The following is a 19,613-nucleotide window of genomic DNA, read 5'->3' as shown; positions in this document are numbered from 1 at the left end:
GAGACAGCACTGTGGGGGGAGAGAGAGAGACAGCACTGTGGGGGGAGAGAGAGAGACAGCACTGTGGGGGGAGAGAGAGAGACAGCACTGTGGGGGGAGAGAGAGAGACAGCACTGTGGGGGGAGAGAGAGAGACAGCACTGTGGGGGGAGAGAGAGACAGCACTGTGGGGAGAGAGAGACAGCACTGGGGAGATAGAGAGAGACAGAACTGTGGGGGGAGAGAGAGAGAGACAGAACTGTGGGGGGAGAGAGAGAGAGAGAGACAGCACTGAGGGGAGAGAGAGAGAGAGACAGCACTGAGGGGAGAGAGAGAGAGAGACAGCACTGAGGGGAGAGAGAGAGAGAGAGACAGCACTGAGGGGAGAGAGAGAGAGAGAGAGCACTGAGGGGGGAGAGAGAGAGAGAGACAGCACTGTGGAGAGAGAGAGACAGCACTGAGGGGAGAGAGAGAGAGAGAGAGAGAGAGACAGCACTGTGGAGAGAGAGAGAGACAGCACTGTGGGGAGAGAGAGACAGCACTGGGGAGATAGAGAGAGACAGAACTGTGGGGGGAGAGAGAGAGAGACAGAACTGTGGGGGGAGAGAGAGAGAGACAGAACTGTGGGGGGAGAGAGAGAGAGAGACAGCACTGAGGGGAGAGAGAGAGAGAGACAGCACTGAGGGGAGAGAGAGAGAGAGACAGCACTGAGGGGAGAGAGAGAGAGAGACAGCACTGAGGGGAGAGAGAGAGAGAGAGAGACAGCACTGAGGGGAGAGAGAGAGAGAGAGAGACAGCACTGAGGGGAGAGAGAGAGAGAGAGAGACAGCACTGAGGGGAGAGAGAGACAGCACTGAGGGGAGAGAGAGAGAGAGAGAGAGACAGCACTGTGGAGAGAGAGAGAGACAGCACTGTAACTTGAAAAATGATGGAAAATATTTATTTTAAATGAATCAGAAACACTCCAGTCTGTAGTTTTGGTTTGTTCCAGATGATGAACTTTTAAATATCAGCATGAAATATTTCATTCATGAACAACTTGTTTCACAGAAAAGGTGCCCGTACATGCCCTCTTTCATTAAATATGCTGTTTGTTTGGAAAAGTTTATTTTATTAATTATTGAGTTATGGAAACCCGTGTCCCACGCTGTGCATGCAACTCTGTCCTCACACGAATATCCGTGTGTTTCAGGAACGGAACGGTCCATCAGAGTCGTTCAGCAGGACGAAGCCGCGTCACCTCCTCCCTGCAGCTTGGGCAGGACTGATGTAAGTGCGCTCTCCTCAATTCCTATGTTTTCACCAGCGTTTCAGTGTCACCTGCGTGGGAGATATTTTCTCCGTATGCATGTGAGAAGGGACAGGATGTCCCCGATATGGCTTTATTATTATAAATGTTCACGTTAGTATAATGGTCGTCAGGTCTGTTTGTTGATTCTGCTGTGCTTGAAAGATCACTCCTCTCTTCAGTCGTGGTTTGTTTGAAGTGGCAGATGTTCCAGACGGATCAGCACTGGAATGTCTTGTTCTGATCAGCAGGCTGCGTCCTGACGGTCGTTACAGGCGTGGAACGTGTGCTGGAAGTTTGGAAAGAACCTGAATGAGTCTCATATAGGGACAATCATATATTTCTTTTTGAGCAAAACAAAGGATAAGAATTATAAGAGCGTTCAAAAACTGAGAGAAAAATCAGAATTAACAATAACGGTAGAAAAGAAAAGCACCAGGTCTGAGAAATAAGGAAGCTGAACGTAGTTATAATGTTAGAAAGAAAATATATAGTGTCACGTTGGTCTGGGAAACGAGGAATTAAAAGTGATGAGAGCAGATGTAACGTATCCTTGGACATATTATTATTATTATTATTATTATTATTTCAGTTTAACTTATGTAGCACCTTTCTCATACCCAAGGCCACTTTACAATTACAAAACAAAGAAAAGGGTCAAAAATGGTCAGGAAGTAGCTCCAGTGGGATCATTGCTCACAGTCCCACCAAAAAGTGCACGCAGGTCTGTCCCACACTGCCTACACAGCCGCTGCAGCGTCATTGGGCAACAGCACTCAGAACACCGCACCACAGATCCACAAAGGGAGCACAGAAACATCACCAGACAGAATGCTGGGCCACTCCAAGCACACTGCAGTCCATAGTGAGCAGAATACACATCACTCACGGCAGACCAAGGCCTGAGGAAACCGAGGCTCGAGACTGGGCTCAGAGCTACACCACATCCAGCGGACAGAGAGACAAAATCAGCAAAGCATTCAAACGGAGAACAAACATCAAAACACACAAACAGAAATGAAAGGAGGAAACAGATCTAGCTCCAGCCAGAAGCAGCAGCCAAGACTCTCACAGCGTACTCTCAGCTGCAAACAGAAACGCGTGACACGCACTCTCAGACTGACAAAATGGTACCTGAAACTTAGAATGATTAACCCTCAAGAACTGCACGGCATAGTGGTGTAGTGGTTATCACTGTTGCCTCGCAGCAAGAAGGTTCTGGGTTCAAACCCAGTGGCCGACGGGGGCCTTTCTGTGTGAAGTTTGCAAGTTCTCCCCGTGTCTGCATGGGCTTCACCCACAGTTCAAAGACCTGCAGTTAGGTTAACATGGGGTGCCTTGACCTGAGGTTGGGCTGAAGTGCTCTTGAGCAAGGCACCTAACCCCCAGCTGCTCCCTGGGTATTACAGCATAGCTGCCCACTGCTCTGGGTATGTGTGTGTGCTCGTTGCTCACTTGTGTGTGCTTCTGATGGGTTAAATGCAGAGGTTAAATTTCACTGTGCTTGTCTGTGCTTGAGTGTACGTGTGACAAATAAAGGCTTCTTCTTGGCTTCTGTCACTCAAATTGTCATTAAACAAAGTAAAATTAATTCTTGAAAGACATTCAGGAGAACTAAAGCTCTCAGGACTCTTTTGGTAGCAGGAGTAGCAGGTTTTTATTGCAGGAGCAACACAGCGACTGTGGTGGAAAAAATCCGACATTAAGGTGAAAAAAAATGAGGAATAAGGCCATTATTAAAAAATGTTCTGTTTCCGGTCCACCGGCCGGGTGAGTGCCGTTTGTGCGGTTGAAATTTTTTTTTTTAACGCCGGTTTTTCGACTTTTTTTTTTAAAGATTTTTTTTGGCTTTTTTCACCTTTATTGGATAGGACAGTGTAGAGACAGGAAATGAGCAGGAGAGAGAGACGGGGAGGGATCGGGAAATGACCTCGGGTTGGAATCAAACTCGGGTCCCCGGATTTATGGTGTGGCGCCTTATCCACCTGAGCCACGACTCAGTTTGGTTTCATTTACAACCAACGGTGTCTTTTGATGCCAGCACGTAATTGAACGAGAGAAGACTGGTTTACCGGAGACAAAATAAGCGTCATCTCTGCTTCTGTTCTCTCCGACGGCCCCGACACACTACTGCCTCCGCCGAGTGCGCGCACACACACACCGCATGTCGGGGCCGCGGATGAGTTACTCTCCCCTGATCAACGAAGTCGGCGGGGAATTTGTGGTTATTATCGGTACAAACAGCGCGAATCACAACTTAAATGAGTGCGGTTCAGTTTGACATTATTGTCAGTCCGTTAGATAAACGTTTAATTTTATTAAAATCGAAAATTAATATTTAGAGCCTGTGGGCTACAAAAATAATAGTCATTAAAGTAGCCGGCTGGACTTAATTGTGTAGTCGGCTGTATGGCCGGCAGCCGGCGCTTGTGGAAAGCCCTGTCGAATCAGCTCTGCGCATGCGCCGTGCGGCACAAAAAAATGTCCGCCACCATGAAGGAAGGAGATCCGGAGTTTTCAAACATTTGCTTAAGTGTGAAATCGCAAAATGGTATTCTAGCGAACAACAAAATAGTAAAGATTCAGAAAAACAAATCATTCAGTGATCATTTTAATAGTGTAATTTCATCCGAACTCGGCCTAACGCTCGATTTAGAACTACAAAAAGTCCGTGTGTCGGACATTTTAAGTACCTTTGTAAAAGTTTTGCAAATGTTGCAGTCAGCATTTAAAATGCTAAAAGTTTTTGTACAAGTTTCAGTTGATTAAACTGTCATATTTTATTAAACGTGTCTGCTTTTGTAATAAAGTGCTGAAAGAAAAAGCAAACACAGCATTGCGATTTCTTATCCATCCATATATATATATATATATATATATATATATATATATATATATATATATAAAAAATCCCTCCCTCCCGACTGAAAATTTTTTGCTCACCCGGTGGACAGGAAACTGATTTTTTTTTTTTTTAAGGATGGCTTAATAAGTGGTTAAAAGCATGGTAAAAGAGGTGGTGGTCCGTCCAGTCATCGAGGCGACTCCTGATGAGTCTGATGCTGTGATGGAACCAGGCTCACTTGTCTTCACCCTGGGATGAACTACTGCCTGTGATTTTGTCTGCAGTAAACTGGTGATTCTTGCGGCCAAGAAGGACTCCAGATTAGTTATTTGATTTTCTGACTGTTTTTAGTAAATTTAATTCAGCTTTAACATTTAATTAATTAAGGTTTGACAAAAGAGTAATTATTGAATCTGAAGTAGTAAGAGCTACAAGGACCAAAGGAGGAGACCCCATCCTGGACAGTTTTCCTGCTATACAGCATCGAGAGTTCAACCCTGGACAAAATCCCAGAATTCTGGCCTGACCAGTCCATCTCTTTATTCTCTCTAAAACTGCCATGGCAAACATCCACGGCAGCATAGCTTTCTGCTAAAACTAGTGTATTTTAGTTTGAGATCGCTGTTTAACACATTTCCTTTATCTATAGTTTACATCAGAAACACAGTATATTAGATGTGGGCCTGAGTTAGGTGCCGATGCTGACAGGACAGAAAACTGAGAGAAAACAATGTATACAATGCAAACCATGCAGGAAGGCCAGGAGAGAGCTCTGAACTTATCCAATACCACAACACAGACTCAGCAGTCCCACAGTGATTCAAGACCCCTCTGTCATCCAGAGCTACCGCCCCATTTCAGAATCAGAATTACTTTATTAATCCCTGGAGGGAAATTCAAATTTGCAACCAAGCTCCTGAATCAAAGTAGTAGTAAACATGTCTTAAAATATAAGATAAAATAGTCTTTAAAAAAAAAGAATAAATAAAAATAAAATAAATTTAAATAAGTTCAATAACTTAAAAGCAAAATGAAGTGATTTTATATACAATGATTCCTATATACATATATTGCACCTGAGTGAAGGACGCATGGTAAGACACTGTAGCACAGTTATACGGTGGCGTTGTACAGCTTGACTGCAACAGGTAGGAATGATTTCCTGGGTCTCTCAGCCCATGTTTACATTAGACCGTATCAGCGGATCATCAGATTAACGTTTTTAAAATGATTAGTGTGCACACAGCAACACCAATACACGGATACGCTCGGCTCCGCAGGCATCCTGCGCTCCAAATCACTCCGCCCTGAACAGCGAGTGCCCTCTGGAGGGTGCGCACTCCGGCCCTGCGCAGCTCACAGAGCGCGCGAGTGAAGCGCACGAGCAGTGATTCGGGACTGAGCCGCTGTGTGTGTGATCCCAGCGCAGGTCACTTACCACTTGCAAGTGGAAGGATGGCAAGCCTAAAGACAATCATAACTACACAATGGGCAGTATTTGCATCAGTATTTGCAGTATTTTCATACTTTTATACTCTTTAATGAAAGGTGATACGAGGCGGAAGTCCGCGCTGTTTTTCAGCAGTCGTGTCACATGACCAACGCCAGTGAATCAGGAAGGTGGATGTCACAGTGACGTTGTCCAATGACGACGCCAGCTAGAGCTCAGCACAGCGTATCCGCGTATTCTCAATGTTTACACAGCACCGGACCAGACACGATCTGGATTGAATACATGGACCCTGGCGGATTCCCGTTTCCCTGCGTTTCCAGGCGGTTTACTGTAAACGGACAGTGCATCCGCGAAGAAAACGAGACAGATACGGTCTAATGTAAACTTGGCCTCAGTTGTGCAGCGTGGAAGAATCAGCCGTTTACTGAATGTGCTCCTGTGGCTGATCAGCTCCTCATGTAGAGGGTGGGAAGGAGAGTCTAAGATTTGTTTTTATTTTGGACAGCGTCCTCTTCTCCAACACCACTGTCAGAGAGTCCAGTTCCATGCCTACAACATGGCCGGCCTTCCTGATGATCTTATTGAGTCTGTTGGTGTCCTTCGCCTTCAAGCCGCTGCCCCAGCAGACAACTGCGTACAGAATGGCGCTGGCCACCACAGACTCGTAGAACATCCGCAGCATGGTTCGGCAGATGTTGAAGGACCTCAGCCATCTCAGAAAATAGAGACGGCTCTGGCCCTTTTTGTGTACAGTGTCCACGTTTTTGGACCAGTCCAGTTTATTATCCAAGTACCCCAGGTACTTCTATTCCTCCACCACATCCACACTGACCCCTTGGATGTTAACAGGGTTCACTGGAGCCCTGATTCTCTTCAGATCGACCACCAGTTCTTTCGTCTTCATCACGTTGAGCTGTAGGTGGTTCTTCCTGCTCCACGTGACAGAGTTGTCCACCACCGTCCTGTACTCACTCTCATCACCACCGGTAATACGTCCAACCACTGCAGAGTCATCAGAAAATTTCTGGAGGTGGCACGTCTCCGTGCAGTAGTTGAAATCGGTGGTGTAGAGAGTGGAAAGGAAAGGAGAAAGGACAGTCCCTTGCAGAGCCCCGGTGTTGCTGATCACTCTGTCCGACACACAGCACTGCAAGAGCACGTACTGTGGTCTGCCAGTCAAATAATCTACAATCCAGGACACCAGTGGGGCATCCACCTGCATCGCTGTCAACTTCTCACCCAGCAGAGCCGGCCGGATGGTGTCAAAAGCCCTGGAGAAATAAAAAATAAAAAAAAAAGATCCTCACAGTGCTGGCTGGCTTGTCCAGGTGGCCATAGACTTTCTTGAGCAGGTAGATGATTGCGTCCTCTACTCCAAGACGGGGCTGGTAGGCGAGCTGAAGGGGGTCAAGAAGTGGTGGGACCATAGGCCAGATCTGCTCCAGGCTGAGTCTCTCAAGGGTCTTCATAATGTGTGACATCAATGCCACGGGCCTGTAGTCTTTGAGGTCGCTGGGATGCGGCTTCTTCGGTACAGGGATGAGGCATGACGTCTTCCACAGCACGGGGGACCCTCTGAAGACCCAGGCTCATGTTGAAGACATGCTGAAGTACTCCACTTAGCTGGAGGGCACAGGTCTTCAGGGCCCTGGGGTTAACACCATCCGGGCCTGCTGATTTTCCTGCATGGAGTCTCTTCAGCTGTCTTCTCACTTGCTCCTCGCTGATGATCACTGTGGGGGTAACGGGTGGGGGAGGGATGAAGGTGTTTCTTGGGGGGGTGCTCAGCCAGGGGGTCTGTTGAGGAGGTGCGAGTGAAGTCATGAAATGGGGATGAGGTTGGGCAAGAAGAGGCGGGGGAGGGGAGAGAATGTAAAGTGTGTGGTTGTAGCCATCCTGCAGAAGAGTGGTGGTGGTGGGTTGGGGTCACGCCATCGAATCTGTTAAAGTAGAGATTCAGCTGTTTGCCCTTTCCACATTGCCATCCACTCCTTCACTGTTGGTTGGCTTGTAACCAGTGATGGTCTTCATTCCACTCCACACCTCTCTCATGTTGTTCTGTTGGAGTTTCCACTCCAATTTCCTCCTGTACTTTTCCTTGGCCTCCCTGATCGTTGCTCTCGGTTCACGCTGTACTCCTCGCAGCTCCTCCTCGTTGCTGGCTCTGAAAGCCCTCTTTTCATTTAAGAGTGCTTTTTGATGTCCTTCGTTACTCACGGCTTGTTGGGGTAACAGCGGACAGTCCTAGCTGGGACAATGGTGTCCACACAGAAGTTGATGTATCCCGTGATGCACTCTGTGAGCCCATCAGTGTCTTCTCTGTGGGGCTCACACAGTGTCTGCCAGTCTGTCACCTCGAAGCATCCCTGCAGTGTCTTGTTGGCCTCGTCTGACCATCTCCTCACTATCTTTGATATGGTGGGCAGTCTCTTCACCAGAGGCACATAGCAGGGGGAGAGGTGAATCAGGTTGTGGTCTGACCTGCCCAGTGGGGGGAGGGGGAAAGAGCTGTAAGCCTCTTTAACATTAGCATACAGCAGGTCTATTGTTCTTCCCTCTCTGGTAGGACAGTTCACAAATTGGGTGAAAGTGGAAAGTGTTTTGTCCAAATTAACATGATTAAAGTCACCTGAGATAGCAATGAATGCGCTCGGGTGTTGAGTCTGTAGCCAGGCTATTGCACAGTGAATAGTATCACAAGCAGTGTTTGAATTTGCAGAGGGGGAACATAAACAGCCACCATGATAACATTAGAAAACTCCCTGGGCAGATAATATGGACAAAGTCCTACAGCACACAGTTCAACATCCGGGCTGCAGATACGCTCCTTCACAGTGATGTGAGCTGGGTTACACCACCGGTTGTTCACAAGAACGGCAAGCCCTCCCCCTTTGCGCTTACCACTCCTGGCGCAGTCTCTGTCCACACGCACCGTGTGGAAGCCCTTGATTGTAGCATTGTCGTCAGGAACATGAATGAATGAACCCTTTATTGTCACAAGTACCAATGAAATTGACCATCAACCTGTCCTTACACACATACGATACATACACATAATTAACAAAGGGGAGTAGACAGGACAGGAAGACGGGGGAAAAAAAAGGAAATTGCAGAGAAACATGAGGAAAGGAGAGGGGGAAAAAAAGCAACCCCCGCTCTATGCTCCTGCAGGAGTACAGTGTGGGAGCATTAAAAAAAAATCCTCAGTACTTAAGCACAAAAAGTGAACATCCTGTGAACATCCCGGTGCAGCCATGTCTCCACGAAGCACATTAAACTGCACTCCCGATACTCTGTCTGACTCTGGGCCAGTGCTGTCAGCTTGTCCATTTTATTCCCGAGGGACCTCACGTTCCCCATGATGATAGAGGGGAGACACGGCTTATAAGATTTTTCAATAAGCTTCCGTTGTCTCAAAGCCACCCTCTTCCTCCGTAGCTTCTTATTTTCTCTGCATCCTCTGTGTGTTTTCTGCCAAATTTCCGCAGGGATCTCTTCCGGTCTTGTCGCTAGAGTGGTCGGCTTCAGTTTGATCAGCTGATCCGTGGTGTAAACAATGCGGGCGGCGTGGAGTTGTTGCGTGGCTACGCCGAAAAAAAGTTTTGCGACTGCGAGCAAAAACACCAAAACTCTTGCAACCCTCATAGTGGCTTGATTACAGTGTTATGGTAACGGGAAAAAAAAACGAAGATAAGACAAGTAGAAAAAATAGAGAAAAAAGGATCAGGAGCATTCGTTGCAGGCTGCACGCGAGCTGGCGCATGCGCACAGTTCCCTTCTCCCCTTCCTGTCAAAGACGCTTGAACATGCTGTTGCTAACCAACTTTCCTCTTTTCTTTCACGAAAAACCTCCTGGATCCTCACCAGGGGTGGGTTTCCCAAAAGCCTCTTAATACTAAGATCATCTTAATGAGGAGAGTGAGTGTTCATTGTGCTGCTTCATCATCATGGTTTCCCTCTTGGCTCACACTCAGACTTGGGGTGCTCGTGACTGAATACAAGATCCAGCAGTTGCATAAACTTCACTCTATCCACCACGGTCCTTCTAGCCTGATGTGTGTATGTCAATGCTCAGTGGCCTTTCTACTCTATTCCATATCCTTGTAGCGCCCCTTTGCTGTTCTGGGCAAATAATAGGGGTGGCTAACCTGAATTCTTTAAATAAAGTGTTATCTCTAACTATAAGTGTGCATGTTTACTTTGTCTTTCACTAAATGCAATAATAACTAAGCAGCAAAACTATTATTACTCAGAGACATTTACTCTTACTTATATCTTGCTTTAAACCTAAATTACTGTAATTCAGTCACTTGATGTAAGCTTTCTAAATAACTGTTACCTTTCTACCTATTAGCTAAAGCCTTGACATCTAATAAACCATGGCAATGCAATTATCAATTTAAATGTTTACTTAGAAAAAATATATTTACATCTGTACACATTTAGATAAACAAAACATAGTTTTCAGTTCAAATACTTCAAAGTAAAAATACCCCAAAAGCATTGGTCATTGACCACTAAACCAAATAGTTCAGTTACACAGTAAGTAACCTTAGTAGTAACAGTAAAATCCTATCACCGGCAAATGTAACTAAATAATACCTTGGGTACCCAATGAGTTTGCGAGTGATTTGGTGCAGGCCTGATACGAAGCTCGGGATCGTAGAAGCCACAAACACAAAGGCTACTTCTCGCCAATGCACAGAGAACAAAAGAAAATACTTGCTAGCAACAATGGCCGCCGCCCTTGCTGCGAGCGCACTGAGTTGATGGAAAGGAGAGACGTCGTCTTAGCAGCTCACCGAGATGTCTGGCGATCAGAGTTGTCCGCTGGATTCCTCTGTTCCTTGGTCTTCGTGTGTTTAGCTAGGCAGTCCGAACGATGTGTGAAGGCATCCAAGCAGGATACCTCAAGCAAAGTCCACGACTAATACGCTAGCTCTAGCCGAGTTAGCTTCCTGGTGCAATTCGAGGTTTCAGTCCGATTTCTCAAATTAACTTAACACAGCTACACTACTGTACAATGCTTCCGAAAGAGTCACTAGTCATTCGTCTATCAACATTCATAAACAGTAATGCTTCACTGAGTGTTTTACCCTTGTAAAATATAGCTGTGTGATGGAGCTCAGCTCAACATGTCTTCTCGCCTTCCGTCCTTTTTTTTTGTCTCCCGTTACAGCCACGTTCCCCACACTTCCTTCTGACACATGACCTTACACTAACCTCTCATTGGCTAAGACAATAAACAAAATGAAACTTTATCTTTGAATTTTTTCTGATACAGTATTCAAAATAAAAGATTCTTAATACATTCTCAGTATCATGAACTTATTCATAAAGAAAACAAAATACATTTTACATCATGTAAATAACTCAATACATGAACTTAACCCATGAAACTCTATTCTTTTTACACAATATGCAATATCAAACGCAGTTTTAACCTTTTCAATCCTATTTATTCTATTAATGAACTTATTCTCTTTACCTTCTATTTATACTATTTATTAATTCCTATTTATTATTCCCTGAACTTAGGCCTAATTTTCCATAGGGCTACATCCTTCTTGAATTTCTCATGTTGAACAGCACCTGCTTCTGGGGTTTGCCGTTTTCCAGCCGGCATACATGGCTTGTTTGACCATTTAACGATAATCTTTGTGCTATGATGCTTTTGGGAAGCTCGGCACAGTTCGGTTTCTGAGCCAGACACTCAGCCGAGACTGCGCTTCTCTCCGTCAGTGAGGCACTTCATGCAGCATGTGCTGCCTCCCTCTCCTTGATCTTTCTGTTGCATTTGGACACTGTTGATCACCCCATCCTGCTGTCATCCCTATCAGCTCTAGGGATCTGCGGGACAGCCCAAGACTAGTTCAGGTCCTACCTCTCTGGTCGCTCCTTCCAGGTTACCTGGTCTGGTACTGTATCAGCACCACGCCCACTTACCACTGGTGTCCCTCAGGGTTCAGTCCATGGTCCACTTCTTTTCTCCCTCTACATCCAGTCTCTTGGCCCAATTATCTCTGTTCATGGTCTGTCCTACCACTGCTATGCTGATGACACCCAGCTGTTTCTGTCTTTTCCTCCTTCAGACACAGATCTCTGCTGGCATCCCTGCTTGCCTGCATGACATCCAGAGCTGGATGGACAACAATCGCCTGAAGCTCAACCCAGACAAAATGGAGGTAATTTACATTCCTGCTTCATCCTCTCCACCCCTGGACATTGTCATCTCCCTAGGGGACAGCTGTAGGTCTCCTTCACCCAGTACGAAGAACCTAGGGGTCATGTTCGATGACGCTCTCCTTTTCAGCGATTATCACGACTGTGATCTGGACGTGTAGATTCCTCCTCTATAACATCTGAAGGATCTGCCCTTTTTCTCACCACCTACTCAGCTCCTGGTCCAAGCACTGATCCTCTTCCACTTGGACTACTGCAACTCTTTCCTTGCTGGCCTTCCAGCTTCTGCCATCAGACCCCTGCAGCTCATCCAGAATCCTTTAGCTTGCCTAGTCTACAACTTCTCTCCATCCCACGTCACCCTTGTGTTTGCTGACCTGCACTGGCTACCTATCGCAGCTCGCATCAAATTTAAGACATTGGTGCTAGCTTATCAGGTTCTCAAGGAGTCAGGTCCAGCATCCCTCCAGAGTCTGATCCGCCCCTACACACCAGCCCAGATCCCTACACTCCACTACTACAGGTCGCCTGGCCCCTCCTCCTCTCTGCTCCTGCCCAGCCCGCTCAAGACGGCTGTCTGTCCTGGTTCCCTGCTGATGGAACGACTTTCCCATTGAGGTCAGAACTGCCAACTCCCTCACCACTTTCAAGCGCAGACTGAAGACCCACCTCTTTAAGCTGCACCTCTCCGCTGCTTCCCTGCCCACTGTGTAACTGAGTATTGGTCTAGACCAACCCAGGCTATGTACGGTTTAGACTGGGGTTAGCTATTTGAGTTCTCTCTTTAGTTGTACTTTATATGGTTGGCTTGTTTGCTTGGCTGTTTGAGTATTGGTATTTCAACAGAATATTACACTAGGTATTGCTGTCACCTGTTCAGTTGGCTCTAGAACTTTCTTGTCTAGAAGTTGAGCATTTCGTGTACCTGACTTTTGCACTGATTTAAGAGCATCTGCTAAATGCCATGTAATGTAGTGACTACTCTAGGTAAAGTATTTTACACAGGTCTTGAGTTGCTTTACAAATAAAATCATCTTTTAACCATCAGTTTCTCTTTAAGGGTCTGACAGTAAAAAAAAAAAAACAACAACTTATTTTTGCTGTCAGTATCAGAAAAGGGGGATATATATTCTACTTTATACAAGGAAATAAATTTTGGAAGTTTTGAGTATTATGAATAGTGGCAAAACATGGAAAATGCGTTGGAAATGGAGTGTTTAATTACGATGTTATGACGATAAAACAGAAATTCAGTTTTGCATGCAGTTTGGACTTCTGCCTACACTTTGGTAACAGGGTTACAGAAAATGGTGTGCATGTCAGGAAAAACATAAACATGATCTTATTAAAGAGAGAAATGCCAGAGAGTGATTTGTGTAATGTTGTATCTTGTTTATTTATTTTTGGTTGGTTTCACAATGCAGTAATTGTTCTTGGAGTTCTTTCTTTGCAGTTCTGTGTAAGTCTTTAAACTGCATCCAGTGGTGAGACCCTGGTTCCAGGGTTCCGGGGAGAATGTCACTATCCCCTAGTCACCATTGTTCTGGGGCACTCTTGGGGAAGGTGCACAACCCACAAGCTTCCCACGTCAGGGTTACGATACCACTGCGGTATAGGTTCTTATTAGAATCAAGTGAATAGAAGTGGGCTCCCAAGCAATGCTCACTGCTGCCATTGTGGTCAGGCCTTTAGATCAAACTGATAGGGGTTAAGGCCCCCGACAAACTCCTTGTCCTGGGTGTGGCAAAGGATTACCAACGGCACATCACGGCTGCAACCTTCATCTTTCCCGGCGTTTTGACTATATCTTGCCCTGGACTCAAAGTTGAAAGGCCAAGTTTGGTTCTGGTTTGTGCACCTGGTTCCATTTACACGCACATGCTGCTAAATGGATTGCACTTCAGGGATTGCAGACCATGTTACTGCATACGGGGTTTAAACTGATGTGCTGGCACCGGCACCAGTGAGAAGTGAGCGAAGTCTGGATACTACTGTGTATGGGGTAGCCGACACGCCATCTCGCCTGGCAATGGCGAAGTATGTGAAGACCAGGTACTTTAAGAGCTCAGCATGGCCAATCTCTTCTCAATTTTGCAAGTTGGAATGTACGGACCCTTATGGATTGTAATAAGGAGCACCCTGAACTTCGTACAGCCTTTGTCGCAAATTAACTAAAGCGACTAAATATTGATGTTGCTGGTCTGTGAGACAAGGCTCCCAGATGAAGGTCAACTGCGTGAAGGCTGGATACACCTTCTATTGGAAGGGCCTTTCCAAAGTAGATTGTCATATTCATGGAGTTGGATTTGCAATACGTACCAAACTTCTTGGAAACTTGAAATGAGCTGCCGTTGGGCATTAGTGAGCAACTCATGGTTATGAGACTTGAACTGGCACACAATCACTTTATAACTGTTGTCAGCGCCTCTGCACTGTAACGGTGGAGTTTGTCTTCAAAAGTTAATTATGATTTAGGGTTGGGCGGTATCCAAATTTTGATACCTTTAAACTGTCTCTGTGTTTTCCCGGGGTATACGGTATTACCGAGAAAAAAATATTTTGTTTCGGCCTACTGTGTAACGTGCGCCTATGCCTCAAATGTACTATTTAAAAGCAGCATAGCGAATTATGTGCATTGTGGTATGGATTAAGCAGCAAAGCGAATTTTGTGCATTGATGAATGGATTAAGAGATATTTCAAAGCATCACGCAACTCTTCCTTCATCTTGAAAATAGCATTCAACTGTCGTTTACACGTCTGCGTTGAAACGCCATTTGCAGCACTATTTCACCCACTCCATCAAAAAAAAGTACACGATGAGCAGGATCATACCCTTTCAAGCATGGGAAATAAAAAAAAGAAAAAGAATCAACCAACACCCAAGTCCGTTTAGACTGCGCGATAAACCATATTCTTCAGCGCAAATGAGGCGAACCTAATTCAAATGCGTGATAGCTGCACAAGGCAAAATCATATGGGCCCACGTCATGCCATGGCGGGGAAATTAATAATCAAATGGCCTTACCTTGCTTAAAACGTAGTCTTGATCACATAACTCCTTACAATTATTCCACTTAAATCCATACGGTTTAACACACCCAACAAAGATAGCAAGCGCATTGCTAATTCCCACCAGAAACCTAACAGTTTACGCTACGATGTTTTCTTCCGTTTCTTCAGTAGATGACATTTCAAACGTTTATTACCCACATCCCAAATATTATTTTACCTTGTTGTTACTCATGTAACCTACTCAAAACACAACTCATTGGAGAGATCTCGTGGAAGTGGAGTACCCCAGGCTATGGTGTGCCTTAGGGGACATATTAGATTTTTCGTTTGGTTTGAAACCAAAATACTGCCACACTGCCGATGTTGTATTTTTTTTTTGCCACTAACTCGTTATCTTGACTTGCCATCTTTCAACCGCGGTCTCAGTCTCTTTTTTTTTTTTTTTTTTTTTTTTTTTTTAGATAGGACAGTATAGAGAGACAGGAAATGAGCGGGGGAGAGAGAGACGGGATCGGGAAATAACCTCGGGTCGGAATCGAACCAGGGTCCCCGGATTTATGGTACGGTGCCTTAGCCATCTGAGCCATGACACCCCCGGTCTCAGTCTCTTGCGAAGCTTTCTGTCAGACTCCAAATGTCACGCAGGGTTGCCATGGTAACGACATAAACAACCCTGCACGCGATGAGAACTTCTTTAGGAAATTGATAGAATTAGTGAAAATACGATCACACAGTTATTCGGGATGATCTTCAATTTATTATTTTATATTATGACCTCATGTACTCCATATTTATTTAGATATTATATATTTTTTTAAAATGACGGTAATGAGACCGATACCGTTGGTACTTTTGGATACCTCGGGATACCTTCTTACCGTAATACCGCCCAACCCTATTATGATTATTATTATTATTTTTTAAAGTTGGGTGCCAGGCAGTGAAAGACTGCCACAAGTCAAAAAACATCCCTGTTACCAAAACCCTCTTAAAAAGTATTAAAGCACAACATAGCACAGGACACAGGATAAATTTTGTGTATTTAAAAAACTCAGTTCGCTGGTTTCCAGTCTTCCATAAATTGAGTCTCATCTCATTATCTCTAGCCGCTTTATCCTGTTCTACAGGGTCGCAGGCGAGCTGGAGCCTATCCCAGCTGACTACGGGCGAAAGGCGGGGTTCACCCTGGACAAGTCGCCAGGTCATCACAGGGCTGACACATAGACACAGACAACCATTCACACTCACATTCACACCTACGCTCAATTTAGAGTCACCAGTTAACCTAACCTGCATGTCTTTGGACTGTGGAGGAAACCGGAGCACCCGGAGGAAACCCACGCGGACACGGGGAGAACATGCAAACTCCACACAGAAAGGCCCTCGCTGGCCACGGGGCTCGAACCCGGACCTTCTTGCTGTGAGGTGACAGCGCTAACCACTACACCACCGTGCCACCCCATAAATTGAGTCAACAGCAAAAAAAAAACAAACAGTCAAATGAAACAAAAAAATGTTGGCCTGCTGTGGGTGAGTGAAGGTGTATGCTTTTATAAGTGGGCGTATGGGTGTTTGTGTGTGTGTGTGGGGGGGGGGCGAGAGAGAGCAGGGGGTCGGTCGTGTGTCTGTGAGACCCGGGAGAAGAGTAGCCAGGAGAGCAATGCAGGGAGGCTGGCAATTAGGTTTGAGGCCGGGTATGAGAGCGGAGATTTGGGGAAATGGTTTGAGGTAGCCAAGGTAAGCCAGGCAAAACAGTTGCGCTTCCTATTATGGTATCTGTGCAATTTCCCGATCTTTCCGTTCCACTTCTTAGAAATTCCAGTCCCATATTCCACCACGAGCGATAAAATCCATTTAAGAGACGCCTCCGAAACTCTTATTCAGAGTGCTAAAACTGGATCCTCAGCCACACGCAACGAGGTGCCATTCACGGTAACTCTCCCCACAGTTTAGCGTGTCACTTCCTGTTTTGGCAAAAGACTGTGACCTGCCATGTTGTACTAGGCCACTTGTGATTGGTCAGACAATTAAGAGAGAGGAAAAAACTACTGATTTCTTGTAAAGTTATATAAATGAAATGAACGTGTGAATGTAAACGTGATGTTATATAAACTATTAAAATATGCACTTTGACAGTGCTATTTTGTCACACACACACACACACACACACACACACACACACACACACACCCCTTGGGAAAACAACCCTTGGTTGTATCAAAAAGGTTATTCAAACCCAAGGTAGTCTTCATCATCATCAGACTCTTCTTCAAAGAGGTCCAGAAGTTTTTTTATGCTCACGAGCATCAAGTTCCTCCTCTGTGGGGTAGCAAGGTTTTGAGACCGACAACATTGATTTTGCACAGGTCTTCTCCATTATCCTCACGAACTACAAGAGTTCACAGGACCAAGTTGCTGGAGGACCCGATACGGACCCTTCCACTTAGGGGCAAGTTTGGCCGCAAAGTGTTTTGTCACAGCACATACACTTGATGCAGATGATGTTACCAAATAATTTATTTTATGATTCACTGGATAAAATTCTTGTAAATACTCCAGCTGGTGACTTTTTGGTCTTACTTGGGGACTTTAATGCCTGAGTTGGGCATGAGAAACATCTGTGGCCTCCTATAGGATCAGATGGTATGGATAAAATGGACTCCTCCTCCTGACCGAATGCACAGAATATAGTCTTGTTATCACTAACACTTTGTTCCGCATGAAAGATAAGCACAAAGGCACCTGGTGACACCTGCACATACGTCATTGGCACATCATTGCCTGATCTATATAATTACTAGACAGAGAGACAGGCGGTATTTGATGGATACTCGTGCCATTACCGGTAGCGATAGCTGCTTTACTGACTACCACATAGTTAAGTCCACTTTTAAACTGAATTTTCGGAAGAAGTCGTGACTGAAACTTCACATTTTACATTTAATGTTGACGCCCTCAACCAACCCACAGTCAAAGAACATCTTGAGATATCACTCAATAACAAATTCTCCTCCCTGGCTGAGGGGAAACCTATTGATGCTGCTTGGAATGATTTGAAGAATGCTATTCTCAATACCTGCTCAGAGACAATTGGACCAAAAAGGAAAAAACACCAAGACTGGTTTGATGATAATGACTGAGAAGTATTCAAACTTGTCAGCCGATATCGTGCTGCCTTTGTCAACTGGCAACAACATCCAAAGACACGTTCCCAGAGACAGGAACTGACTGGTAAAATGTGCTTTACAGAGCTGCACTAGAGAACTTGAGTCAGTGGTGGCAAGAAAAAGCAATTGAACTGCAAGAGCTTGCAGACTTTCACAGGAGTGCTTTTTTTTCCCCTCCCCCCAGCAACCAAGATGTTTTATGGTCCCAGCACTCATGGTCCAACTCCTCTCAGGACCTTCACCAATGTACTTGTGAAGGATCCTGACTCAATTCAATCATGGTGGAGAGAACACTTTAATAACCTGCTGAATTGGAATCCTGAGGTTGACTCAAGTGCATTGGATGAACTTTAACAATTCCCTGTGCAGCACAAACTATCTGCACGTCCAACTTTTGAGGAAGTTGAAAAAGCACTAAAATCCTTGAAAAATGGTAAAGCTTCAGAACCTGACAGAATACCTGCTGAAGTCATCAAACTAGGTGGACCTCAACTTGCTGAGTGTATCAATCTGCTCATTCAGAGGATATGGACAGAAGGAACAATTTCCTTCGGACCTCAGAGATGCACTAATTGTGACACTATTCAAGAAGGGTGACAAGTCTTCCTGTGGTAATTATCGTGGTATCTCACTTCTCTCGGCAGTGGGCAAGCTTTTTGCAAAGATTCTATTAAGTCGCTTAGCGCCCCTCGCTGAAGAGGTGCTCCCAGAAAGTCAGTGTGGTTTTCAACCCGCACGTGGTTGCATTGATATGATCTTTACCCTCTGCCAATTACAGGAAAAGTGGTGAACAATGGTCACCACTCTACGTTACTTTCACTGACCTCACCAAAGCCTTTGATTCTGTTCATGGGGCTAGTCTGTGGCAAATTCTTTCAAAGTACGGATATCCAGAAAAGTTTGTGAAAATGATCCAACTCTTGCATGATGGTATGACTGCTGCTGTCTTGTACAACGGTAAACCCAGTGAGCCCTTCTCAGTTAACACTGGTGTCAAACAAGGTTGCGTGATCGTGCCCATCCTCTTCTCATTGTTTATGGGGGCTGTTTAACAAGTAGCTGGACCTTCTCTTAATGTTGGAGTTTGCATTCAGCATCGCTTTGATGGGAATTTCTTCAATCTCTGGAGATTCCAGGCTAAAACAAAAATATCCTTCACAACTATTGTAGAACTCCAATATGCAGATGACTCTGCTGTTTGCTCCTGTTCTGAAGATGGCATGCAAAGAATTGTTGATGCCTTTGCCATAGCATATAGTAGATTGGGTTTTACCCTTAACATCAGCAAGACTGAGACTGTTTCAGCATGAATCTGGATATCCATCACTTTCAGACCCTCTTCCATCAATCCAAATTAATGGCGAACAACTTAAGGTTGTCAATAACTTTATGTACCTGGGAAGTACTGTCTTGAGCAATGCCTCCCTGGATCTGGAAATTCAAAGCCATATCAGTGCAGCTGCAACAGCCTACAACAAACTCAGTTAGTTAGAGGATTTTCTGTAATAAAGACATCCACTTCAATACAAAGATTATGGTTTACAAAGCCATCATCATACCCACTCTATGGCTGTGAGACATGGGTCACTTATCGGAAGCAGATGAGACAATTGGAAACATATCATCAGCGATGTTTGAGGTGAGTTCTGAGTATCAAATGGTAAGACAAAGTAAAAAACGCTGACA

The 19,613-nt window shown here is 45.2% G+C and overlaps 1 protein-coding gene across 1 annotated transcript in view; it reads left to right on the top strand.

The window, feature by feature from the left end:
- Positions 1-968: 968 nt before the first annotated feature.
- LOC132866513 (uncharacterized) overlaps positions 969-19,613 on the top strand; it is a 70,942-nt gene continuing 52,297 nt past the window's right edge. Inside the window, exons 1-2 of the mRNA XM_060899325.1 lie at positions 969-1,033; positions 1,171-1,247. The gene's annotated coding sequence lies outside the window, so the exon portion shown is untranslated. The remainder of the gene's footprint in view (positions 1,034-1,170; positions 1,248-19,613) is intronic.

This window comes from Neoarius graeffei, chromosome 18 (assembly GCF_027579695.1).
Source record: "Neoarius graeffei isolate fNeoGra1 chromosome 18, fNeoGra1.pri, whole genome shotgun sequence".
Taxonomy (NCBI): domain Eukaryota; kingdom Metazoa; phylum Chordata; class Actinopteri; order Siluriformes; family Ariidae; genus Neoarius; species Neoarius graeffei.
Note: the sequence above shows the minus strand (reverse complement) of the source record. Positions and strands in the feature narration are given on the sequence as shown.